The 24,866-nt window shown below is 62.8% G+C and overlaps 3 non-coding genes across 3 annotated transcripts; all 3 read right to left on the bottom strand.

Moving 5' to 3' along the window:
* Positions 1–7,056: 7,056 nt before the first annotated feature.
* On the bottom strand, positions 7,057–7,175 carry LOC131870930 (5S ribosomal RNA). The gene has a single exon (XR_009369231.1). It is a non-coding gene; the product is annotated as a 5S ribosomal RNA (ribosomal RNA).
* A 7,805-nt stretch (positions 7,176–14,980) lies between these two features.
* On the bottom strand, positions 14,981–15,099 carry LOC131870929 (5S ribosomal RNA). Its single transcript, XR_009369230.1, has one exon. It is a non-coding gene; the product is annotated as a 5S ribosomal RNA (ribosomal RNA).
* Positions 15,100–22,904: 7,805 nt separating this feature from the next.
* LOC131870928 (5S ribosomal RNA) lies at positions 22,905–23,023 on the bottom strand. Its single transcript, XR_009369229.1, has one exon. It is a non-coding gene; the product is annotated as a 5S ribosomal RNA (ribosomal RNA).
* Between the last annotated feature and the right edge of the window lie 1,843 nt (positions 23,024–24,866).

Raw genomic sequence — 24,866 nt, 5'->3', positions numbered from 1 at the left:
ACTCGACACCCATGGGATGCCGACCCACCCGGGCTTCCACCTAGCACACCTTGGCACCCACCCACCCTCGCACCCAACCTCGCACCCAACTTAGCACCTTTGAACCCACATTGGCACTCACCCTGACCCTGGCACCTTGGAACCCACATTGGCACTCACCTTGACCCTGGCACCCACCTTTGCACTCACCTTGGGACCCACCCTGGCTCCCACCTCGGCACCCACCCAGACACCCACCTTGGTTCCTTGGCACCCACCTTGGATCCTTGGCACCCACCCCGACACCCACCTTGGCACGCAACTTGGCTACTTGCCACCCACCTTGGCTCCTTGACGCCCACCCCGACAACCACCCCGTGACCTACCCTGGCTAGGGTTGGTGCACACCCACCCTGGTGCCCACCTTGGCACCCACCCTATGACCCACCTTGGCACGCACCTTAGTACCCACCCCGTTACCCACCCTAGGACCCACCCCGTGACCCACCTTGGCCAGGGTGGGTGCCTTGGTGCGCACAACTTGCCTGGGCTGCACACCAGGGCGGGCTCAAGATGGCACCCGCGTTCCGTTTTTTTCACTATCTTTCAAAACGGAAATTTTAAAATCTCATTTTTTTCTTTTTTTTGCCTTTTCTGGAAATTAGTGAAGGCAGCGCATCAAAGGTGCGCAATGCTGGTGCGAACCCGGGAGCGCTCCGATGTGTGCTCCAAGGTGCGGCGTGCACGAAGTCCGAGCCCGGTTTGCCCCGGGTGCGCACCTCGCGTGCACCTTCGCCGGGGTGAGCACCTTGGCTGGGTTGCGCGCCCTGGTGCGTACCAAGGAGCGCTCTGAAGTGTGCTCCAAGGTGCGGCGTGCACGAAGTCGGAGCCCGGTTTGCCCCGGGTGTGCACCTCGGGTGCGCACCTCGCGTGCACCTTCGCTGCGGTGGGCACCTTGGCTGGGTTGCGCGCCTTGGTGGGCACCATGCAGTGCACGAAGTCGGAGCCCGGTTTGCCCCGGGCGCGCACCTCCGCCAGGGTGGGCACCTTGGTGCGCACAACTTGCCTGGGCTGCGCATCAGGAAGGGCTCAAGATGGCACCCGCGTTCCGTTTTTTTCACTATCTTTCAGAACGGAAATTTTAAAATATCGTTTTTTTTTGCCTTTTCTGGAAATTAGTGAAGGCAGCGCATCAAAGGTGCGCAACGCTGGTGCGAACCTGGGAGCGCTCCGATGTGTGCTCCAAGGTGCGGCGTGCACGAAGTCGGAGCCCGGTTTGCCTCGGGTGCGCCCTGGTGGGCACCATGGTGCGCACCAAGGAGCGCTCCGAAGTGTGCTCCAAGGTGCGGCCTGCACGAAGTCGGAGCCCGGTTTGCCCCGGGTGTGCACCTCGGGTGGGCACCTTGGTGCGCATGCCTTGCCTGGGCTGCGCACCAGGGCGGGCTCAAGATGGCACCCGCGTTCCTTTTTTTTCACTATCTTTCAAAACGGAAATTTTAAAATCTCATTTTTTTTTGCCTTTTTCTGGAAATTAGTGAAGGCAGCGCATCAAAGGTGCGCACCTCGCTGCCCACCACGGTGCGCAACGCCGGTGGGCACCCGGGAGTGCTTCGAAGTGTGCTCCAAGGTGCTGCGTGCACGTTGTCGGAGCCCGGTTTGCCCCGGGTGCGCACCTCGCGTGCACCTTCGTCGGGGTGGGCACCTTGGCTTGGTTTGCCCCGGCTGCGCTCCGAAGCGGGGTTATTGGAGCGCCGCCTCTTTTTTTGTCGGAGCGTTTGGTGGGGTTTCTCGCATTGGCTCTTCCGAGGCCCGGTTGCCACCCTGGCGCGCACGAAGTCGGAAGTAGGGTTAATTGCCCGGGTGCGCACCTTTGCCAGGGTGGCACCTTACCTGGGCTGCGCACCAGGGCGGGCTCAAGATGGCACGCGCGTTCCGTTTTTTTCACTATCTTTCAAAACGGAAATTTTAAAATCTCCTTTTTTTTTTGCCTTTTCTGGAAATTAGTGAAGGCAGCGCATCAAAGGTGCGCACCTCGCTGCCCACCTTGGTGTGCTCTGAGGTGCGCACCCGGGAGCGCTACGAAGTGTGCTCCAAGGTGCGGCGTGCACGTTGTCGGAGCCCGGTTTGCCCCGGGTGCGCACCTCGCCTGCACCTTGGCCGGGGTGGGCACCTTGGCTGGGTTTGCCCAGGGTGCGCTCCGAAGCGGGGTTACTGGAGCGCCCCCTCTTTTTTTGTCAGAGAGTTTGGTGGGGTTTCTCGCATTGGCTCTTCCCAGGCCCGGTTGTTGGGTGCGCTCCCACCCTGGCGCGCGCGAAGTTGGAAGTTGGGTTAATTGCCCGGGCGCGCACCTTCGCCAGGGTGGGCACCTTGGTGCGCAAACCTTGGCTGGGCTGCGCACCAGGGCGGGCTCAAGATGGCACCAGCATTCCCTTTTTCTCACTATCTTTCAAAACGGAAATTTTAAAATCTCGTTTTTTTTTTGCCTTTTATGGAAATTAGTGAAGGCATCGCATCAAAGGTGCGCACCTCGCTGCCCACCTTGGTGTGCTCCGAGGTGCCCACCACGGTGCGCAACGCCGGTGCGAACCCGGGAGCGCCCCGATGTGTGCTCCAAGGTGCGGCGTGCACGAAGTCGGACCCCGGTTTGCCCCGGGTGCGCACCTCGCGTGCACCTTGGTGCGCACACCTTGGCTGGGTTGCGCGGCCTGGTGGGCACCATGGTGCGCACCAAGGAGCGCTCCGAAGTGTGCTCCAAGGTGCGGCGTGCACGAAGTCGGAGCCCGGTTTGCCCCGGGTGCGCACCTTCGCCGCGGTGGGCACCATGGCGTGCACGAAGTCGGAGCCCGGTTTGCCCCGGGTGCGCACCTCGCGTGCACCTTCGCCGGGGTGGGCACCTCGGCTGGGTTGCGCGCCCTGGTGCGCACCAAGGAGCGCTCTGAAGTGTGCTCCAAGGTGCGGCGTGCACGAAGTCGGAGCCCGGTTTGCCCCGGGTGTGCACCTCGCGTGCACCTTCGCTGCGGTGGGCACCTTGGCTGGGTTGCGCGCCTTGGTGGGCACCATGCAGTGCACGAAGTCGGAGCCCGGTTTGCCCCGGGCGCGCACCTCCGCCAGGGTGGGCACCTTGGTGCGCACAACTTGCCTGGGCTGCGCACCAGGAAGGGCTCAAGATGGCACCCGCGTTCCGTTTTTTTCACTATCTTTCAGAACGGAAATTTTAAAATATCGTTTTTTTTTGCCTTTTCTGGAAATTAGTGAAGGCAGCGCATCAAAGGTGCGCAACGCTGGTGCGAACCTGGGAGCGCTCCGATGTGTGCTCCAAGGTGCGGCGTGCACGAAGTCGGACCCCGGTTTGCCCCGGGTGCGCACCTCGCGTGCACCTTGGTGCGCACACCTTGGCTGGGTTGCGCGCCCTGGTGGGCACCATGGTGCGCACCAAGGAGCGCTCCGAAGTGTGCTCCAAGGTGCGGCGTGCACGAAGTCGGAGCCCGGTTTGCCCCGGGTGCGCACCTCGCGTGCACCTTCGCCGCGGTGGGCACCATGGCGTGCACGAAGTCGGAGCCCGGTTTGCCCCGGGTGCGCACCTCGCGTGCACCTTCGCCGGGGTGGGCACCTTAGTGTGCAGACCTTGGCTGGGTTGCGCGCCCTGGTGGGCACCATGGTGCGCACCAAGGAGCGCTCCGAAGTGTGCTCCAAGGTGCGGCCTGCACGAAGTCGGAGCCCGGTTTGCCCCGGGTGTGCACCTCGGGTGGGCACCTTGGTGCGCATGCCTTGCCTGGGCTGCGCACCAGGGCGGGCTCAAGATGGCACCCGCGTTCCTTTTTTTTCACTATCTTTCAAAACGGAAATTTTAAAATCTCATTTTTTTTTGCCTTTTTCTGGAAATTAGTGAAGGCAGCGCATCAAAGGTGCGCACCTCGCTGCCCACCACGGTGCGCAACGCCGGTGGGCACCCGGGAGTGCTTCGAAGTGTGCTCCAAGGTGCTGCGTGCACGTTGTCGGAGCCCGGTTTGCCCCGGGTGCGCACCTCGCGTGCACCTTCGTCGGGGTGGGCACCTTGGCTGGGTTTGCCCCGGCTGCGCTCCGAAGCGGGGTTATTGGAGCGCCGCCTCTTTTTTTGTCGGAGCGTTTGGTGGGGTTTCTCGCATTGGCTCTTCCGAGGCCCGGTTGCCACCCTGGCGCGCACGAAGTCGGAAGTAGGGTTAATTGCCCGGGTGCGCACCTTTGCCAGGGTGGGCACCTTACCTGGGCTGCGCACCAGGGCGGGCTCAAGATGGCACGCGCGTTCCGTTTTTTTCACTATCTTTCAAAACGGAAATTTTAAAATCTCCTTTTTTTTTTGCCTTTTCTGGAAATTAGTGAAGGCAGCGCATCAAAGGTGCGCACCTCGCTGCCCACCTTGGTGTGCTCTGAGGTGCGCACCCGGGAGCGCTACGAAGTGTGCTCCAAGGTGCGGCGTGCACGTTGTCGGAGCCCGGTTTGCCCCGGGTGCGCACCTCGCCTGCACCTTGGCCGGGGTGGGCACCTTGGCTGGGTTTGCCCAGGGTGCGCTCCGAAGCGGGGTTACTGGAGCGCCCCCTCTTTTTTTGTCAGAGCGTTTGGTGGGGTTTCTCGCATTGGCTCTTCCCAGGCCCGGTTGTTGGGTGCGCTCCCACCCTGGCGCGCGCGAAGTTGGAAGTTGGGTTAATTGCCCGGGCGCGCACCTTCGCCAGGGTGGGCACCTTGGTGCGCACACCTTGGCTGGGCTGCGCACCAGGGCGGGCTCAAGATGGCACCAGCATTCCCTTTTTCTCACTATCTTTCAAAACGGAAATTTTAAAATCTCGTTTTTTTTTTGCCTTTTATGGAAATTAGTGAAGGCATCGCATCAAAGGTGCGCACCTCGCTGCCCACCTTGGTGTGCTCCGAGGTGCCCACCACGGTGCGCAACGCCGGTGCGAACCCGGGAGCGCCCCGATGTGTGCTCCAAGGTGCGGCGTGCACGAAGTCGGACCCCGGTTTGCCCCGGGTGCGCACCTCGCGTGCACCTTGGTGCGCACACCTTGGCTGGGTTGCGCGGCCTGGTGGGCACCATGGTGCGCACCAAGGAGCGCTCCGAAGTGTGCTCCAAGGTGCGGCGTGCACGAAGTCGGAGCCCGGTTTGCCCCGGGTACGCACCTCGCGTGCACCTTCGCCGGGGTGGGCACCTCGGCTGGGTTGCGCGCCCTGGTGCGCACCAAGGAGCGCTCCGAAGTGTGCTCCAAGGTGCGGCGTGCACGAAGTCGGAGCCCGGTTTGCCCCGGGTGCGCACCTTCGCCGCGGTGCGCACCATGGCGTGCACGAAGTCGGAGCCCGGTTTGCCCCGGGTGCGCACCTCGCGTGCACCTTCGGCGGGGTTGCGCGCCCTGGTGGGCACCATGGTGCGCACCAAGGAGCGCTCCGAAGTGTGCTCCAAGGTGCGGCGTGCACGAAGTCGGAGCCCGGTTTGCCCCGGGTGCGCACCTCGCGTGCACCTTCGGCGGGGTTGCGCGCCCTGGTGGGCACCATGGTGCGCACCAAGGAGCGCTCCGAAGTGTGCTCCAAGGTGCGGCGTGCACGAAGTCGGAGCCCGGTTTGCCCCGGGTGCGCACCTCGCGTGCACCTTCGCCGCGGTGGGCACCATGGCGTGCACGAAGTCGGAGCCCGGTTTGCCCCGGGTGCGCACCTCGCGTGCACCTTCGCCGGGGTGGGCACCTCGGCTGGGTTGCGCGCCCTGGTGCGCACCAAGGAGCGCTCCGAAGTGTGCTCCAAGGTGCGGCGTGCACGAAGTCGGAGCCCGGTTTGCCCCGGGTGCGCACCTCGCGTGCACCTTCGCCAGGGTGGGCACCTCGGTGCGCACACCTTCTCAATGTTTTCTTGCCTTTTCTGGAAATTGGTGAAGGCAGCGCATCAAAGGTGCGCACCTCGGTGTGCTCCGAGGTGCGAACCCGAGAGCGCTCCGAGGTGCCCACGAAGTCGAAAGTCGGGTTAATTGCATTGTTTTCCCCGGGTGCGCTCCGAGGTGCGCAACATCGGCGCGCACCAAGGAGGGCTCCGAAGTGTGCTCCAAGGTGCGCACGATGGCGTGCACCTCTGGTGCGCACGATTCGGAGCTCGGTTTGACCGGGGTGCGCACTACCTTGGCTGGGTTGCGCACCTTTTGTGCGCTCCAAGGTGCGCACGAAGTCGGAGCTCGGTTTGCCCCGGGTGCGCACCTTCGCCAGGGTGCGCACCTTGATGCGCACGCCTTGGCTGGGCTGCGCACCTTGGTGGGCGCCATGGTGCGCACCTTTCGTGCGCTCCAAGGTGCGCACGAAGTCGGAGCTCGGTTTGCCCCGGGTGCGCACCTTGGTGGGCGCCATGGTGCACTCCGAGGTGCCCAAGATTGGTGCGCACCAAGGAGCGCTCCGAAGTGCGCTCCAAGGTGCGCGCGAAGTCGAAAGTTGGGTTAATTGTCCGGTTTGCCTCGGGTGCGCACCTTGCGTGCACCTTCGCCAGGGTGGGCGCCTTGGTGCGCACACCTTGGCTGGGCTGCGCACACCTTGGCACCCGCGTTTCCTTCATTTTAAATTTTTTTTTTTTACAATCTCTCAAGTGGGAAATTCTATAATCTCAACTTTTTTTGCCTTTTCAGGAAACTTTTGAATGGAGCGCATCATTGGTGCGCTCCGAAGTGTGCTCCAAAGCTCTCTCCAGCTGCGTGCACCTGCCCCGGCCGCGCACCCGGCCCCGCCCAGCTTCGCTCACCTGTCCCGGGCGTCTGGTGCGGAACCTTAGAGTAAGAAACATCACCGTGCACCTTGGCCAACGTGCGCGACTCGACCGAGCGCGCACTGGCCGAGGTGCACACCGATTTCACCTGGGTGCGCGCGCAGCACCTCGGGCGCACCGGGGTGCGCGCACAACGCCCGGGTTGCACCGTGGCCTGTGTGCTCGGGGCGCCTCGGGTGCGCGCTCGGTGTCGCCCCCCGCGCGCGCGGTAGTGCGGGCAGCGCACCCCGGCCCGGCCCGGCCCCGACGAGAACGCAAACGGGCAAAAGGTTTATTCAAATAGCATTGCGACGCCCGGCGAAAAACTAAAAAAGGGTGCAACACCGGGACTTCCCGGGAGGTCACCCATCCCAGTACTACTCCGGCCCAAGCGCGCTTAACTGCGGAGTTCTGATGGGATCCGGTGCACTAACGCTGGTATGATCGCACCCGTTATGAGCTTGTCGCAGTGTGTACTTAGCAAACCGCGACCCACGTGCGAATCCACCCCGGCCACCCACCCCCGTCGAGGTGCACACCCTCCCTCGCGAAGTGCGCCCCGTTCGCCAAGTGTGAGCCCTGCCCGGGTGCGCGCACCTTGCTAGGGCGTCGGGTGTGCACCCGGCCCGGCCTACGTGCGTGCACCTGGAGGGGGCGTCGTGTGCGTGCAGTGTCCCGTCTGCAACGCGGTGCCCACACACCACCTCGGGCGCAACGACCTGCGCTCACATGTGGGCCGAGTGCACCTTGGTGCATGTTCGGGGCGCCTCGGGTGCACGCTCGATCTTGCCCCGGTGCACCAAGGCGCTCGGTTTGCCCCGGGTGCGCACTTGGTGCAAGGTGGGCACCCAAAATAGGGATCAAGCACCAAAACACAAGTTTCGGGATGCAAAATGGGACCCAAGGACCACAAATGCGTTCCAAGACCCATGATGGGTCCACGAGAACAAAAATGTGTTCCGAGACTTAATAAACAAATATTGGGTTTTAGGAGAAGAAACATGCTCTGATGCCCAAAACGAGAATCGACCCCGAAAAGGCCACAGGCCAAAAGTGGGATGCGAGACAAAAAAAAATGGGACCCGAGGACCAAAATTGGGTTCCCAGGTCGAAGACAGGGCAACCGGACAAGAAACGACCTCTAAGGCTCGAAATGAGTCCCGACGACTAAAACTTGACAAGAAGCACCCATCAGGCACCCAACTCGACACCCATGGGATGCCGACCCACCCGGGCTTCCACCTAGCACACCTTGGCACCCACCCACCCTCGCACCCAACCTCGCACCCAACTTAGCACCTTTGAACCCACATTGGCACTCACCCTGACCCTGGCACCTTGGAACCCACATTGGCACTCACCTTGACCCTGGCACCCACCTTTGCACTCACCTTGGGACCCACCCTGGCTCCCACCTCGGCACCCACCCAGACACCCACCTTGGTTCCTTGGCACCCACCTTGGATCCTTGGCACCCACCCCGACACCCACCTTGGCACGCAACTTGGCTACTTGCCACCCACCTTGGCTCCTTGACGCCCACCCCGACAACCACCCCGTGACCTACCCTGGCTAGGGTTGGTGCACACCCACCCTGGTGCCCACCTTGGCACCCACCCTATGACCCACCTTGGCACGCACCTTAGTACCCACCCCGTTACCCACCCTAGGACCCACCCCGTGACCCACCTTGGCCAGGGTGGGTGCCTTGGTGCGCACAACTTGCCTGGGCTGCACACCAGGGCGGGCTCAAGATGGCACCCGCGTTCCGTTTTTTTCACTATCTTTCAAAACGGAAATTTTAAAATCTCATTTTTTTCTTTTTTTTGCCTTTTCTGGAAATTAGTGAAGGCAGCGCATCAAAGGTGCGCAATGCTGGTGCGAACCCGGGAGCGCTCCGATGTGTGCTCCAAGGTGCGGCGTGCACGAAGTCCGAGCCCGGTTTGCCCCGGGTGCGCACCTCGCGTGCACCTTCGCCGGGGTGAGCACCTTGGCTGGGTTGCGCGCCCTGGTGCGTACCAAGGAGCGCTCTGAAGTGTGCTCCAAGGTGCGGCGTGCACGAAGTCGGAGCCCGGTTTGCCCCGGGTGTGCACCTCGGGTGCGCACCTCGCGTGCACCTTCGCTGCGGTGGGCACCTTGGCTGGGTTGCGCGCCTTGGTGGGCACCATGCAGTGCACGAAGTCGGAGCCCGGTTTGCCCCGGGCGCGCACCTCCGCCAGGGTGGGCACCTTGGTGCGCACAACTTGCCTGGGCTGCGCATCAGGAAGGGCTCAAGATGGCACCCGCGTTCCGTTTTTTTCACTATCTTTCAGAACGGAAATTTTAAAATATCGTTTTTTTTTGCCTTTTCTGGAAATTAGTGAAGGCAGCGCATCAAAGGTGCGCAACGCTGGTGCGAACCTGGGAGCGCTCCGATGTGTGCTCCAAGGTGCGGCGTGCACGAAGTCGGAGCCCGGTTTGCCTCGGGTGCGCCCTGGTGGGCACCATGGTGCGCACCAAGGAGCGCTCCGAAGTGTGCTCCAAGGTGCGGCCTGCACGAAGTCGGAGCCCGGTTTGCCCCGGGTGTGCACCTCGGGTGGGCACCTTGGTGCGCATGCCTTGCCTGGGCTGCGCACCAGGGCGGGCTCAAGATGGCACCCGCGTTCCTTTTTTTTCACTATCTTTCAAAACGGAAATTTTAAAATCTCATTTTTTTTTGCCTTTTTCTGGAAATTAGTGAAGGCAGCGCATCAAAGGTGCGCACCTCGCTGCCCACCACGGTGCGCAACGCCGGTGGGCACCCGGGAGTGCTTCGAAGTGTGCTCCAAGGTGCTGCGTGCACGTTGTCGGAGCCCGGTTTGCCCCGGGTGCGCACCTCGCGTGCACCTTCGTCGGGGTGGGCACCTTGGCTTGGTTTGCCCCGGCTGCGCTCCGAAGCGGGGTTATTGGAGCGCCGCCTCTTTTTTTGTCGGAGCGTTTGGTGGGGTTTCTCGCATTGGCTCTTCCGAGGCCCGGTTGCCACCCTGGCGCGCACGAAGTCGGAAGTAGGGTTAATTGCCCGGGTGCGCACCTTTGCCAGGGTGGCACCTTACCTGGGCTGCGCACCAGGGCGGGCTCAAGATGGCACGCGCGTTCCGTTTTTTTCACTATCTTTCAAAACGGAAATTTTAAAATCTCCTTTTTTTTTTGCCTTTTCTGGAAATTAGTGAAGGCAGCGCATCAAAGGTGCGCACCTCGCTGCCCACCTTGGTGTGCTCTGAGGTGCGCACCCGGGAGCGCTACGAAGTGTGCTCCAAGGTGCGGCGTGCACGTTGTCGGAGCCCGGTTTGCCCCGGGTGCGCACCTCGCCTGCACCTTGGCCGGGGTGGGCACCTTGGCTGGGTTTGCCCAGGGTGCGCTCCGAAGCGGGGTTACTGGAGCGCCCCCTCTTTTTTTGTCAGAGAGTTTGGTGGGGTTTCTCGCATTGGCTCTTCCCAGGCCCGGTTGTTGGGTGCGCTCCCACCCTGGCGCGCGCGAAGTTGGAAGTTGGGTTAATTGCCCGGGCGCGCACCTTCGCCAGGGTGGGCACCTTGGTGCGCAAACCTTGGCTGGGCTGCGCACCAGGGCGGGCTCAAGATGGCACCAGCATTCCCTTTTTCTCACTATCTTTCAAAACGGAAATTTTAAAATCTCGTTTTTTTTTTGCCTTTTATGGAAATTAGTGAAGGCATCGCATCAAAGGTGCGCACCTCGCTGCCCACCTTGGTGTGCTCCGAGGTGCCCACCACGGTGCGCAACGCCGGTGCGAACCCGGGAGCGCCCCGATGTGTGCTCCAAGGTGCGGCGTGCACGAAGTCGGACCCCGGTTTGCCCCGGGTGCGCACCTCGCGTGCACCTTGGTGCGCACACCTTGGCTGGGTTGCGCGGCCTGGTGGGCACCATGGTGCGCACCAAGGAGCGCTCCGAAGTGTGCTCCAAGGTGCGGCGTGCACGAAGTCGGAGCCCGGTTTGCCCCGGGTGCGCACCTTCGCCGCGGTGGGCACCATGGCGTGCACGAAGTCGGAGCCCGGTTTGCCCCGGGTGCGCACCTCGCGTGCACCTTCGCCGGGGTGGGCACCTCGGCTGGGTTGCGCGCCCTGGTGCGCACCAAGGAGCGCTCTGAAGTGTGCTCCAAGGTGCGGCGTGCACGAAGTCGGAGCCCGGTTTGCCCCGGGTGTGCACCTCGCGTGCACCTTCGCTGCGGTGGGCACCTTGGCTGGGTTGCGCGCCTTGGTGGGCACCATGCAGTGCACGAAGTCGGAGCCCGGTTTGCCCCGGGCGCGCACCTCCGCCAGGGTGGGCACCTTGGTGCGCACAACTTGCCTGGGCTGCGCACCAGGAAGGGCTCAAGATGGCACCCGCGTTCCGTTTTTTTCACTATCTTTCAGAACGGAAATTTTAAAATATCGTTTTTTTTTGCCTTTTCTGGAAATTAGTGAAGGCAGCGCATCAAAGGTGCGCAACGCTGGTGCGAACCTGGGAGCGCTCCGATGTGTGCTCCAAGGTGCGGCGTGCACGAAGTCGGACCCCGGTTTGCCCCGGGTGCGCACCTCGCGTGCACCTTGGTGCGCACACCTTGGCTGGGTTGCGCGCCCTGGTGGGCACCATGGTGCGCACCAAGGAGCGCTCCGAAGTGTGCTCCAAGGTGCGGCGTGCACGAAGTCGGAGCCCGGTTTGCCCCGGGTGCGCACCTCGCGTGCACCTTCGCCGCGGTGGGCACCATGGCGTGCACGAAGTCGGAGCCCGGTTTGCCCCGGGTGCGCACCTCGCGTGCACCTTCGCCGGGGTGGGCACCTTAGTGTGCAGACCTTGGCTGGGTTGCGCGCCCTGGTGGGCACCATGGTGCGCACCAAGGAGCGCTCCGAAGTGTGCTCCAAGGTGCGGCCTGCACGAAGTCGGAGCCCGGTTTGCCCCGGGTGTGCACCTCGGGTGGGCACCTTGGTGCGCATGCCTTGCCTGGGCTGCGCACCAGGGCGGGCTCAAGATGGCACCCGCGTTCCTTTTTTTTCACTATCTTTCAAAACGGAAATTTTAAAATCTCATTTTTTTTTGCCTTTTTCTGGAAATTAGTGAAGGCAGCGCATCAAAGGTGCGCACCTCGCTGCCCACCACGGTGCGCAACGCCGGTGGGCACCCGGGAGTGCTTCGAAGTGTGCTCCAAGGTGCTGCGTGCACGTTGTCGGAGCCCGGTTTGCCCCGGGTGCGCACCTCGCGTGCACCTTCGTCGGGGTGGGCACCTTGGCTGGGTTTGCCCCGGCTGCGCTCCGAAGCGGGGTTATTGGAGCGCCGCCTCTTTTTTTGTCGGAGCGTTTGGTGGGGTTTCTCGCATTGGCTCTTCCGAGGCCCGGTTGCCACCCTGGCGCGCACGAAGTCGGAAGTAGGGTTAATTGCCCGGGTGCGCACCTTTGCCAGGGTGGGCACCTTACCTGGGCTGCGCACCAGGGCGGGCTCAAGATGGCACGCGCGTTCCGTTTTTTTCACTATCTTTCAAAACGGAAATTTTAAAATCTCCTTTTTTTTTTGCCTTTTCTGGAAATTAGTGAAGGCAGCGCATCAAAGGTGCGCACCTCGCTGCCCACCTTGGTGTGCTCTGAGGTGCGCACCCGGGAGCGCTACGAAGTGTGCTCCAAGGTGCGGCGTGCACGTTGTCGGAGCCCGGTTTGCCCCGGGTGCGCACCTCGCCTGCACCTTGGCCGGGGTGGGCACCTTGGCTGGGTTTGCCCAGGGTGCGCTCCGAAGCGGGGTTACTGGAGCGCCCCCTCTTTTTTTGTCAGAGCGTTTGGTGGGGTTTCTCGCATTGGCTCTTCCCAGGCCCGGTTGTTGGGTGCGCTCCCACCCTGGCGCGCGCGAAGTTGGAAGTTGGGTTAATTGCCCGGGCGCGCACCTTCGCCAGGGTGGGCACCTTGGTGCGCACACCTTGGCTGGGCTGCGCACCAGGGCGGGCTCAAGATGGCACCAGCATTCCCTTTTTCTCACTATCTTTCAAAACGGAAATTTTAAAATCTCGTTTTTTTTTTGCCTTTTATGGAAATTAGTGAAGGCATCGCATCAAAGGTGCGCACCTCGCTGCCCACCTTGGTGTGCTCCGAGGTGCCCACCACGGTGCGCAACGCCGGTGCGAACCCGGGAGCGCCCCGATGTGTGCTCCAAGGTGCGGCGTGCACGAAGTCGGACCCCGGTTTGCCCCGGGTGCGCACCTCGCGTGCACCTTGGTGCGCACACCTTGGCTGGGTTGCGCGGCCTGGTGGGCACCATGGTGCGCACCAAGGAGCGCTCCGAAGTGTGCTCCAAGGTGCGGCGTGCACGAAGTCGGAGCCCGGTTTGCCCCGGGTACGCACCTCGCGTGCACCTTCGCCGGGGTGGGCACCTCGGCTGGGTTGCGCGCCCTGGTGCGCACCAAGGAGCGCTCCGAAGTGTGCTCCAAGGTGCGGCGTGCACGAAGTCGGAGCCCGGTTTGCCCCGGGTGCGCACCTTCGCCGCGGTGCGCACCATGGCGTGCACGAAGTCGGAGCCCGGTTTGCCCCGGGTGCGCACCTCGCGTGCACCTTCGGCGGGGTTGCGCGCCCTGGTGGGCACCATGGTGCGCACCAAGGAGCGCTCCGAAGTGTGCTCCAAGGTGCGGCGTGCACGAAGTCGGAGCCCGGTTTGCCCCGGGTGCGCACCTCGCGTGCACCTTCGGCGGGGTTGCGCGCCCTGGTGGGCACCATGGTGCGCACCAAGGAGCGCTCCGAAGTGTGCTCCAAGGTGCGGCGTGCACGAAGTCGGAGCCCGGTTTGCCCCGGGTGCGCACCTCGCGTGCACCTTCGCCGCGGTGGGCACCATGGCGTGCACGAAGTCGGAGCCCGGTTTGCCCCGGGTGCGCACCTCGCGTGCACCTTCGCCGGGGTGGGCACCTCGGCTGGGTTGCGCGCCCTGGTGCGCACCAAGGAGCGCTCCGAAGTGTGCTCCAAGGTGCGGCGTGCACGAAGTCGGAGCCCGGTTTGCCCCGGGTGCGCACCTCGCGTGCACCTTCGCCAGGGTGGGCACCTCGGTGCGCACACCTTCTCAATGTTTTCTTGCCTTTTCTGGAAATTGGTGAAGGCAGCGCATCAAAGGTGCGCACCTCGGTGTGCTCCGAGGTGCGAACCCGAGAGCGCTCCGAGGTGCCCACGAAGTCGAAAGTCGGGTTAATTGCATTGTTTTCCCCGGGTGCGCTCCGAGGTGCGCAACATCGGCGCGCACCAAGGAGGGCTCCGAAGTGTGCTCCAAGGTGCGCACGATGGCGTGCACCTCTGGTGCGCACGATTCGGAGCTCGGTTTGACCGGGGTGCGCACACCTTGGCTGGGTTGCGCACCTTTTGTGCGCTCCAAGGTGCGCACGAAGTCGGAGCTCGGTTTGCCCCGGGTGCGCACCTTCGCCAGGGTGCGCACCTTGATGCGCACGCCTTGGCTGGGCTGCGCACCTTGGTGGGCGCCATGGTGCGCACCTTTCGTGCGCTCCAAGGTGCGCACGAAGTCGGAGCTCGGTTTGCCCCGGGTGCGCACCTTGGTGGGCGCCATGGTGCACTCCGAGGTGCCCAAGATTGGTGCGCACCAAGGAGCGCTCCGAAGTGCGCTCCAAGGTGCGCGCGAAGTCGAAAGTTGGGTTAATTGTCCGGTTTGCCTCGGGTGCGCACCTTGCGTGCACCTTCGCCAGGGTGGGCGCCTTGGTGCGCACACCTTGGCTGGGCTGCGCACACCTTGGCACCCGCGTTTCCTTCATTTTAAATTTTTTTTTTTTACAATCTCTCAAGTGGGAAATTCTATAATCTCAACTTTTTTTGCCTTTTCAGGAAACTTTTGAATGGAGCGCATCATTGGTGCGCTCCGAAGTGTGCTCCAAAGCTCTCTCCAGCTGCGTGCACCTGCCCCGGCCGCGCACCCGGCCCCGCCCAGCTTCGCTCACCTGTCCCGGGCGTCTGGTGCGGAACCTTAGAGTAAGAAACATCACCGTGCACCTTGGCCAACGTGCGCGACTCGACCGAGCGCGCACTGGCCGAGGTGCACACCGATTTCACCTGGGTGCGCGCGCAGCACCTCGGGCGCACCGGGGTGCGCGCACAACGCCCGGGTTGCACCGTGGCCTGTGTGCTCGGGGCGCCTCGGGTGCGCGCTCGGTGTCGCCCCCCGCGCGCGCGGTAGTGCGGGCAGCGCACCCCGGCCCGGCCCGGCCCCGACGAGAACGCAAACGGGCAAAAGGTTTATTCAAATAGCATTGCGACGCCCGGCGAAAAACTAAAAAAGGGTGCAACACCGGGACTTCCCGGGAGGTCACCCATCCCAGTACTACTCCGGCCCAAGCGCGCTTAACTGCGGAGTTCTGATGGGATCCGGTGCACTAACGCTGGTATGATCGCACCCGTTATGAGCTTGTCGCAGTGTGTACTTAGCAAACCGCGACCCACGTGCGAATCCACCCCGGCCACCCACCCCCGTCGAGGTGCACACCCTCCCTCGCGAAGTGCGCCCCGTTCGCCAAGTGTGAGCCCTGCCCGGGTGCGCGCACCTTGCTAGGGCGTCGGGTGTGCACCCGGCCCGGCCTACGTGCGTGCACCTGGAGGGGGCGTCGTGTGCGTGCAGTGTCCCGTCTGCAACGCGGTGCCCACACACCACCTCGGGCGCAACGACCTGCGCTCACATGTGGGCCGAGTGCACCTTGGTGCATGTTCGGGGCGCCTCGGGTGCACGCTCGATCTTGCCCCGGTGCACCAAGGCGCTCGGTTTGCCCCGGGTGCGCACTTGGTGCAAGGTGGGCACCCAAAATAGGGATCAAGCACCAAAACACAAGTTTCGGGATGCAAAATGGGACCCAAGGACCACAAATGCGTTCCAAGACCCATGATGGGTCCACGAGAACAAAAATGTGTTCCGAGACTTAATAAACAAATATTGGGTTTTAGGAGAAGAAACATGCTCTGATGCCCAAAACGAGAATCGACCCCGAAAAGGCCACAGGCCAAAAGTGGGATGCGAGACAAAAAAAAATGGGACCCGAGGACCAAAATTGGGTTCCCAGGTCGAAGACAGGGCAACCGGACAAGAAACGACCTCTAAGGCTCGAAATGAGTCCCGACGACTAAAACTTGACAAGAAGCACCCATCAGGCACCCAACTCGACACCCATGGGATGCCGACCCACCCGGGCTTCCACCTAGCACACCTTGGCACCCACCCACCCTCGCACCCAACCTCGCACCCAACTTAGCACCTTTGAACCCACATTGGCACTCACCCTGACCCTGGCACCTTGGAACCCACATTGGCACTCACCTTGACCCTGGCACCCACCTTTGCACTCACCTTGGGACCCACCCTGGCTCCCACCTCGGCACCCACCCAGACACCCACCTTGGTTCCTTGGCACCCACCTTGGATCCTTGGCACCCACCCCGACACCCACCTTGGCACGCAACTTGGCTACTTGCCACCCACCTTGGCTCCTTGACGCCCACCCCGACAACCACCCCGTGACCTACCCTGGCTAGGGTTGGTGCACACCCACCCTGGTGCCCACCTTGGCACCCACCCTATGACCCACCTTGGCACGCACCTTAGTACCCACCCCGTTACCCACCCTAGGACCCACCCCGTGACCCACCTTGGCCAGGGTGGGTGCCTTGGTGCGCACAACTTGCCTGGGCTGCACACCAGGGCGGGCTCAAGATGGCACCCGCGTTCCGTTTTTTTCACTATCTTTCAAAACGGAAATTTTAAAATCTCATTTTTTTCTTTTTTTTGCCTTTTCTGGAAATTAGTGAAGGCAGCGCATCAAAGGTGCGCAATGCTGGTGCGAACCCGGGAGCGCTCCGATGTGTGCTCCAAGGTGCGGCGTGCACGAAGTCCGAGCCCGGTTTGCCCCGGGTGCGCACCTCGCGTGCACCTTCGCCGGGGTGAGCACCTTGGCTGGGTTGCGCGCCCTGGTGCGTACCAAGGAGCGCTCTGAAGTGTGCTCCAAGGTGCGGCGTGCACGAAGTCGGAGCCCGGTTTGCCCCGGGTGTGCACCTCGGGTGCGCACCTCGCGTGCACCTTCGCTGCGGTGGGCACCTTGGCTGGGTTGCGCGCCTTGGTGGGCACCATGCAGTGCACGAAGTCGGAGCCCGGTTTGCCCCGGGCGCGCACCTCCGCCAGGGTGGGCACCTTGGTGCGCACAACTTGCCTGGGCTGCGCATCAGGAAGGGCTCAAGATGGCACCCGCGTTCCGTTTTTTTCACTATCTTTCAGAACGGAAATTTTAAAATATCGTTTTTTTTTGCCTTTTCTGGAAATTAGTGAAGGCAGCGCATCAAAGGTGCGCAACGCTGGTGCGAACCTGGGAGCGCTCCGATGTGTGCTCCAAGGTGCGGCGTGCACGAAGTCGGAGCCCGGTTTGCCTCGGGTGCGCCCTGGTGGGCACCATGGTGCGCACCAAGGAGCGCTCCGAAGTGTGCTCCAAGGTGCGGCCTGCACGAAGTCGGAGCCCGGTTTGCCCCGGGTGTGCACCTCGGGTGGGCACCTTGGTGCGCATGCCTTGCCTGGGCTGCGCACCAGGGCGGGCTCAAGATGGCACCCGCGTTCCTTTTTTTTCACTATCTTTCAAAACGGAAATTTTAAAATCTCATTTTTTTTTGCCTTTTTCTGGAAATTAGTGAAGGCAGCGCATCAAAGGTGCGCACCTCGCTGCCCACCACGGTGCGCAACGCCGGTGGGCACCCGGGAGTGCTTCGAAGTGTGCTCCAAGGTGCTGCGTGCACGTTGTCGGAGCCCGGTTTGCCCCGGGTGCGCACCTCGCGTGCACCTTCGTCGGGGTGGGCACCTTGGCTTGGTTTGCCCCGGCTGCGCTCCGAAGCGGGGTTATTGGAGCGCCGCCTCTTTTTTTGTCGGAGCGTTTGGTGGGGTTTCTCGCATTGGCTCTTCCGAGGCCCGGTTGCCACCCTGGCGCGCACGAAGTCGGAAGTAGGGTTAATTGCCCGGGTGCGCACCTTTGCCAGGGTGGCACCTTACCTGGGCTGCGCACCAGGGCGGGCTCAAGATGGCACGCGCGTTCCGTTTTTTTCACTATCTTTCAAAACGGAAATTTTAAAATCTCCTTTTTTTTTTGCCTTTTCTGGAAATTAGTGAAGGCAGCGCATCAAAGGTGCGCACCTCGCTGCCCACCTTGGTGTGCTCTGAGGTGCGCACCCGGGAGCGCTACGAAGTGTGCTCCAAGGTGCGGCGTGCACGTTGTCGGAGCCCGGTTTGCCCCGGGTGCGCACCTCGCCTGCACCTTGGCCGGGGTGGGCACCTTGGCTGGGTTTGCCCAGGGTGCGCTCCGAAGCGGGGTTACTGGAGCGCCCCCTCTTTTTTTGTCAGAGAGTTTGGTGGGGTTTCTCGCATTGGCTCTTCCCAGGCCCGGTTGTTGGGTGCGCTCCCACCCTGGCGCGCGCGAAGTTGGAAGTTGGGTTAATTGCCCGGGCGCGCACCTTCGCCAGGGTGGGCACCTTGGTGCGCAAACCTTGGCTGGGCTGCGCACCAGGGCGGGCTCAAGATGGCACCAGCATTCCCTTTTTCTCACTATCTTTCAAAACGGAAATTTTAAAATCTCGTTTTTTTTTTGCCTTTTATGGAAATTAGTGAAGGCATCGCATCAAAGGTGCGCACCTCGCTGCCCACCTTGGTGTGCTCCGAGGTGCCCACCACGGTGCGCAACGCCGGTGCGAACCCGGGAGCGCCCCGATGTGTGCTCCAAGGTGCGGCGTGCACGAAGTCGGACCCCGGTTTGCCCCGGGTGCGCACCTCGCGTGCACCTTGGTGCGCACACCTTGGCTGGGTTGCGCGGCCTGGTGGGCACCATGGTGCGCACCAAGGAGCGCTCCGAAGTGTGCTCCAAGGTGCGGCGTGCACGAAGTCGGAGCCCGGTTTGCCCCGGGTGCGCACCTTCGCCGCGGTGGGCACCATGGCGTGCACGAAGTCGGAGCCCGGTTTGCCCCGGGTGCGCACCTCGCGTGCACCTTCGCCGGGGTGGGCACCTCGGCTGGGTTGCGCGCCCTGGTGCGCACCAAGGAGCGCTCTGAAGTGTGCTCCAAGGTGCGGCGTGCACGAAGTCGGAGCCCGGTTTGCCCCGGGTGTGCACCTCGCGTGCACCTTCGCTGCGGTGGGCACCTTGGCTGGGTTGCGCGCCTTGGTGGGCACCATGCAGTGCACGAAGTCGGAGCCCGGTTTGCCCCGGGCGCGCACCTCCGCCAGGGTGGGCACCTTGGTGCGCACAACTTGCCTGGGCTGCGCACCAGGAAGGGCTCAAGATGGCACCCGCGTTCCGTTTTTTTCACTATCTTTCAGAACGGAAATTTTAAAATATCGTTTTTTTTTGCCTTTTCTGGAAATTAGTGAAGGCAGCGCATCAAAGGTGCGCAACGCTGGTGCGAACCTGGGAGCGCTCCGATGTGTGCTCCAAGGTGCGGCGTGCACGAAGTCGGACCCCGGTTTGCCCCGGGTGCGCACCTCGCGTGCACCTTGGTGCGCACACCTTGGCTGGGTTGCGCGCCCTGGTGGGCACCATGGTGCGCACCAAGGAGCGCTCCGAAGTGTGCTCCAAGGTGCGGCGTGCACGAAGTCGGAGCCCGGTTTGCCCCGGGTGCGCACCTCGCGTGCACCTTCGCCGCGGTGGGCACCATGGCGTGCACGAAGTCGGAGCCCGGTTTGCCCCGGGTGCGCACCTCGCGTGCACCTTCGCCGGGGTGGGCACCTTAGTGTGCAGACCTTGGCTGGGTTGCGCGCCCTGGTGGGCACCATGGTGCGCACCAAGGAGCGCTCCGAAGTGTGCTCCAAGGTGCGGCCTGCACGAAGTCGGAGCCCGGTTTGCCCCGGGTGTGCACCTCGGGTGGGCACCTTGGTGCGCATGCCTTGCCTGGGCTGCGCACCAGGGCGGGCTCAAGATGGCACCCGCGTTCCTTTTTTTTCACTATCTTTCAAAACGGAAATTTTAAAATCTCATTTTTTTTTGCCTTTTTCTGGAAATTAGTGAAGGCAGCGCATCAAAGGTGCGCACCTCGCTGCCCACCACGGTGCGCAACGCCGGTGGGCACCCGGGAGTGCTTCGAAGTGTGCTCCAAGGTGCTGCGTGCACGTTGTCGGAGCCCGGTTTGCCCCGGGTGCGCACCTCGCGTGCACCTTCGTCGGGGTGGGCACCTTGGCTGGGTTTGCCCCGGCTGCGCTCCGAAGCGGGGTTATTGGAGCGCCGCCTCTTTTTTTGTCGGAGCGTTTGGTGGGGTTTCTCGCATTGGCTCTTCCGAGGCCCGGTTGCCACCCTGGCGCGCACGAAGTCGGAAGTAGGGTTAATTGCCCGGGTGCGCACCTTTGCCAGGGTGGGCACCTTACCTGGGCTGCGCACCAGGGCGGGCTCAAGATGGCACGCGCGTTCCGTTTTTTTCACTATCTTTCAAAACGGAAATTTTAAAATCTCCTTTTTTTTTTGCCTTTTCTGGAAATTAGTGAAGGCAGCGCATCAAAGGTGCGCACCTCGCTGCCCACCTTGGTGTGCTCTGAGGTGCGCACCCGGGAGCGCTACGAAGTGTGCTCCAAGGTGCGGCGTGCACGTTGTCGGAGCCCGGTTTGCCCCGGGTGCGCACCTCGCCTGCACCTTGGCCGGGGTGGGCACCTTGGCTGGGTTTGCCCAGGGTGCGCTCCGAAGCGGGGTTACTGGAGCGCCCCCTCTTTTTTTGTCAGAGCGTTTGGTGGGGTTTCTCGCATTGGCTCTTCCCAGGCCCGGTTGTTGGGTGCGCTCCCACCCTGGCGCGCGCGAAGTTGGAAGTTGGGTTAATTGCCCGGGCGCGCACCTTCGCCAGGGTGGGCACCTTGGTGCGCACACCTTGGCTGGGCTGCGCACCAGGGCGGGCTCAAGATGGCACCAGCATTCCCTTTTTCTCACTATCTTTCAAAACGGAAATTTTAAAATCTCGTTTTTTTTTTGCCTTTTATGGAAATTAGTGAAGGCATCGCATCAAAGGTGCGCACCTCGCTGCCCACCTTGGTGTGCTCCGAGGTGCCCACCACGGTGCGCAACGCCGGTGCGAACCCGGGAGCGCCCCGATGTGTGCTCCAAGGTGCGGCGTGCACGAAGTCGGACCCCGGTTTGCCCCGGGTGCGCACCTCGCGTGCACCTTGGTGCGCACACCTTGGCTGGGTTGCGCGGCCTGGTGGGCACCATGGTGCGCACCAAGGAGCGCTCCGAAGTGTGCTCCAAGGTGCGGCGTGCACGAAGTCGGAGCCCGGTTTGCCCCGGGTACGCACCTCGCGTGCACCTTCGCCGGGGTGGGCACCTCGGCTGGGTTGCGCGCCCTGGTGCGCACCAAGGAGCGCTCCGAAGTGTGCTCCAAGGTGCGGCGTGCACGAAGTCGGAGCCCGGTTTGCCCCGGGTGCGCACCTTCGCCGCGGTGCGCACCATGGCGTGCACGAAGTCGGAGCCCGGTTTGCCCCGGGTGCGCACCTCGCGTGCACCTTCGGCGGGGTTGCGCGCCCTGGTGGGCACCATGGTGCGCACCAAGGAGCGCTCCGAAGTGTGCTCCAAGGTGCGGCGTGCACGAAGTCGGAGCCCGGTTTGCCCCGGGTGCGCACCTCGCGTGCACCTTCGGCGGGGTTGCGCGCCCTGGTGGGCACCATGGTGCGCACCAAGGAGCGCTCCGAAGTGTGCTCCAAGGTGCGGCGTGCACGAAGTCGGAGCCCGGTTTGCCCCGGGTGCGCACCTCGCGTGCACCTTCGCCGCGGTGGGCACCATGGCGTGCACGAAGTCGGAGCCCGGTTTGCCCCGGGTGCGCACCTCGCGTGCACCTTCGCCGGGGTGGGCACCTCGGCTGGGTTGCGCGCCCTGGTGCGCACCAAGGAGCGCTCCGAAGTGTGCTCCAAGGTGCGGCGTGCACGAAGTCGGAGCCCGGTTTGCCCCGGGTGCGCACCTCGCGTGCACCTTCGCCAGGGTGGGCACCTCGGTGCGCACACCTTCTCAATGTTTTCTTGCCTTTTCTGGAAATTGGTGAAGGCAGCGCATCAAAGGTGCGCACCTCGGTGTGCTCCGAGGTGCGAACCCGAGAGCGCTCCGAGGTGCCCACGAAGTCGAAAGTCGGGTTAATTGCATTGTTTTCCCCGGGTGCGCTCCGAGGTGCGCAACATCGGCGCGCACCAAGGAGGGCTCCGAAGTGTGCTCCAAGGTGCGCACGATGGCGTGCACCTCTGGTGCGCACGATTCGGAGCTCGGTTTGACCGGGGTGCGCACACCTTGGCTGGGTTGCGCACCTTTTGTGCGCTCCAAGGTGCGCACGAAGTCGGAGCTCGGTTTGCCCCGGGTGCGCACCTTCGCCAGGGTGCGCACCTTGATGCGCACGCCTTGGCTGGGCTGCGCACCTTGGTGGGCGCCATGGTGCGCACCTTTCGTGCGCTCCAAGGTGCGCACGAAGTCAGAGCTCGGTTTGCCCCGGGTGCGCACCTTGGTGGGCGCCATGGTGCACTCCGAGGTGCCCAAGATTGGTGCGCACCAAGGAGCGCTCCGAAGTGCGCTCCAAGGTGCGCGCGAAGTCGAAAGTTGGGTTAATTGTCCGGTTTGCCTCGGGTGCGCACCTTGCGTGCACCTTCGCCAGGGTGGGCGCCTTGGTGCGCACACCTTGGCTGGGCTGCGCACACCTTGGCACCCGCGTTTCCTTCATTTTAAATTTTTTTTTTTTACAATCTCTCAAGTGGGAAATTCTATAATCTCAACTTTTTTTGCCTTTTCAGGAAACTTTTGAATGGAGCGCATCATTGGTGCGCTCCGAAGTGTGCTCCAAAGCTCTCTCCAGCTGCGTGCACCTGCCCCGGCCGCGCACCCGGCCCCGCCCAGCTTCGCTCACCTGTCCCGGGCGTCTGGTGCGGAACCTTAGAGTAAGAAACATCACCGTGCACCTTGGCCAACGTGCGCGACTCGACCGAGCGCGCACTGGCCGAGGTGCACACCGATTTCACCTGGGTGCGCGCGCAGCACCTCGGGCGCACCGGGGTGCGCGCACAACGCCCGGGTTGCACCGTGGCCTGTGTGCTCGGGGCGCCTCGGGTGCGCGCTCGGTGTCGCCCCCCGCGCGCGCGGTAGTGCGGGCAGCGCACCCCGGCCCGGCCCGGCCCCGACGAGAACGCAAACGGGCAAAAGGTTTATTCAAATAGCATTGCGACGCCCGGCGAAAAACTAAAAAAGGGTGCAACACCGGGACTTCCCGGGAGGTCACCCATCCCAGTACTACTCCGGCCCAAGCGCGCTTAACTGCGGAGTTCTGATGGGATCCGGTGCACTAACGCTGGTATGATCGCACCCGTTATGAGCTTGTCGCAGTGTGTACTTAGCAAACCGCGACCCACGTGCGAATCCACCCCGGCCACCCACCCCCGTCGAGGTGCACACCCTCCCTCGCGAAGTGCGCCCCGTTCGCCAAGTGTGAGCCCTGCCCGGGTGCGCGCACCTTGCTAGGGCGTCGGGTGTGCACCCGGCCCGGCCTACGTGCGTGCACCTGGAGGGGGCGTCGTGTGCGTGCAGTGTCCCGTCTGCAACGCGGTGCCCACACACCACCTCGGGCGCAACGACCTGCGCTCACATGTGGGCCGAGTGCACCTTGGTGCATGTTCGGGGCGCCTCGGGTGCACGCTCGATCTTGCCCCGGTGCACCAAGGCGCTCGGTTTGCCCCGGGTGCGCACTTGGTGCAAGGTGGGCACCCAAAATAGGGATCAAGCACCAAAACACAAGTTTCGGGATGCAAAATGGGACCCAAGGACCACAAATGCGTTCCAAGACCCATGATGGGTCCACGAGAACAAAAATGTGTTCCGAGACTTAATAAACAAATATTGGGTTTTAGGAGAAGAAACATGCTCTGATGCCCAAAACGAGAATCGACCCCGAAAAGGCCACAGGCCAAAAGTGGGATGCGAGACAAAAAAAAATGGGACCCGAGGACCAAAATTGGGTTCCCAGGTCGAAGACAGGGCAACCGGACAAGAAACGACCTCTAAGGCTCGAAATGAGTCCCGACGACTAAAACTTGACAAGAAGCACCCATCAGGCACCCAACTCGACACCCATGGGATGCCGACCCACCCGGGCTTCCACCTAGCACACCTTGGCACCCACCCACCCTCGCACCCAACCTCGCACCCAACTTAGCACCTTTGAACCCACATTGGCACTCACCCTGACCCTGGCACCTTGGAACCCACATTGGCACTCACCTTGACCCTGGCACCCACCTTTGCACTCACCTTGGGACCCACCCTGGCTCCCACCTCGGCACCCACCCAGACACCCACCTTGGTTCCTTGGCACCCACCTTGGATCCTTGGCACCCACCCCGACACCCACCTTGGCACGCAACTTGGCTACTTGCCACCCACCTTGGCTCCTTGACGCCCACCCCGACAACCACCCCGTGACCTACCCTGGCTAGGGTTGGTGCACACCCACCCTGGTGCCCACCTTGGCACCCACCCTATGACCCACCTTGGCACGCACCTTAGTACCCACCCCGTTACCCACCCTAGGACCCACCCGTGACCCACCTTGGCCAGGGTGGGTGCCTTGGTGCGCACAACTTGCCTGGGCTGCACACCAGGGCGGGCTCAAGATGGCACCCGCGTTCCGTTTTTTTCACTATCTTTCAAAACGGAAATTTTAAAATCTCATTTTTTTCTTTTTTTTGCCTTTTCTGGAAATTAGTGAAGGCAGCGCATCAAAGGTGCGCAATGCTGGTGCGAACCCGGGAGCGCTCCGATGTGTGCTCCAAGGTGCGGCGTGCACGAAGTCCGAGCCCGGTTTGCCCCGGGTGCGCACCTCGCGTGCACCTTCGCCGGGGTGAGCACCTTGGCTGGGTTGCGCGCCCTGGTGCGTACCAAGGAGCGCTCTGAAGTGTGCTCCAAGGTGCGGCGTGCACGAAGTCGGAGCCCGGTTTGCCCCGGGTGTGCACCTCGGGTGCGCACCTCGCGTGCACCTTCGCTGCGGTGGGCACCTTGGCTGGGTTGCGCGCCTTGGTGGGCACCATGCAGTGCACGAAGTCGGAGCCCGGTTTGCCCCGGGCGCGCACCTCCGCCAGGGTGGGCACCTTGGTGCGCACAACTTGCCTGGGCTGCGCATCAGGAAGGGCTCAAGATGGCACCCGCGTTCCGTTTT

This window comes from Cryptomeria japonica, unplaced genomic scaffold (assembly GCF_030272615.1).
Source record: "Cryptomeria japonica unplaced genomic scaffold, Sugi_1.0 HiC_scaffold_358, whole genome shotgun sequence".
Taxonomy (NCBI): domain Eukaryota; kingdom Viridiplantae; phylum Streptophyta; class Pinopsida; order Cupressales; family Cupressaceae; genus Cryptomeria; species Cryptomeria japonica.
The sequence above is the reverse complement of the archived record's forward strand: the minus strand, read 5'-3'. Positions and strand labels throughout refer to the sequence as shown.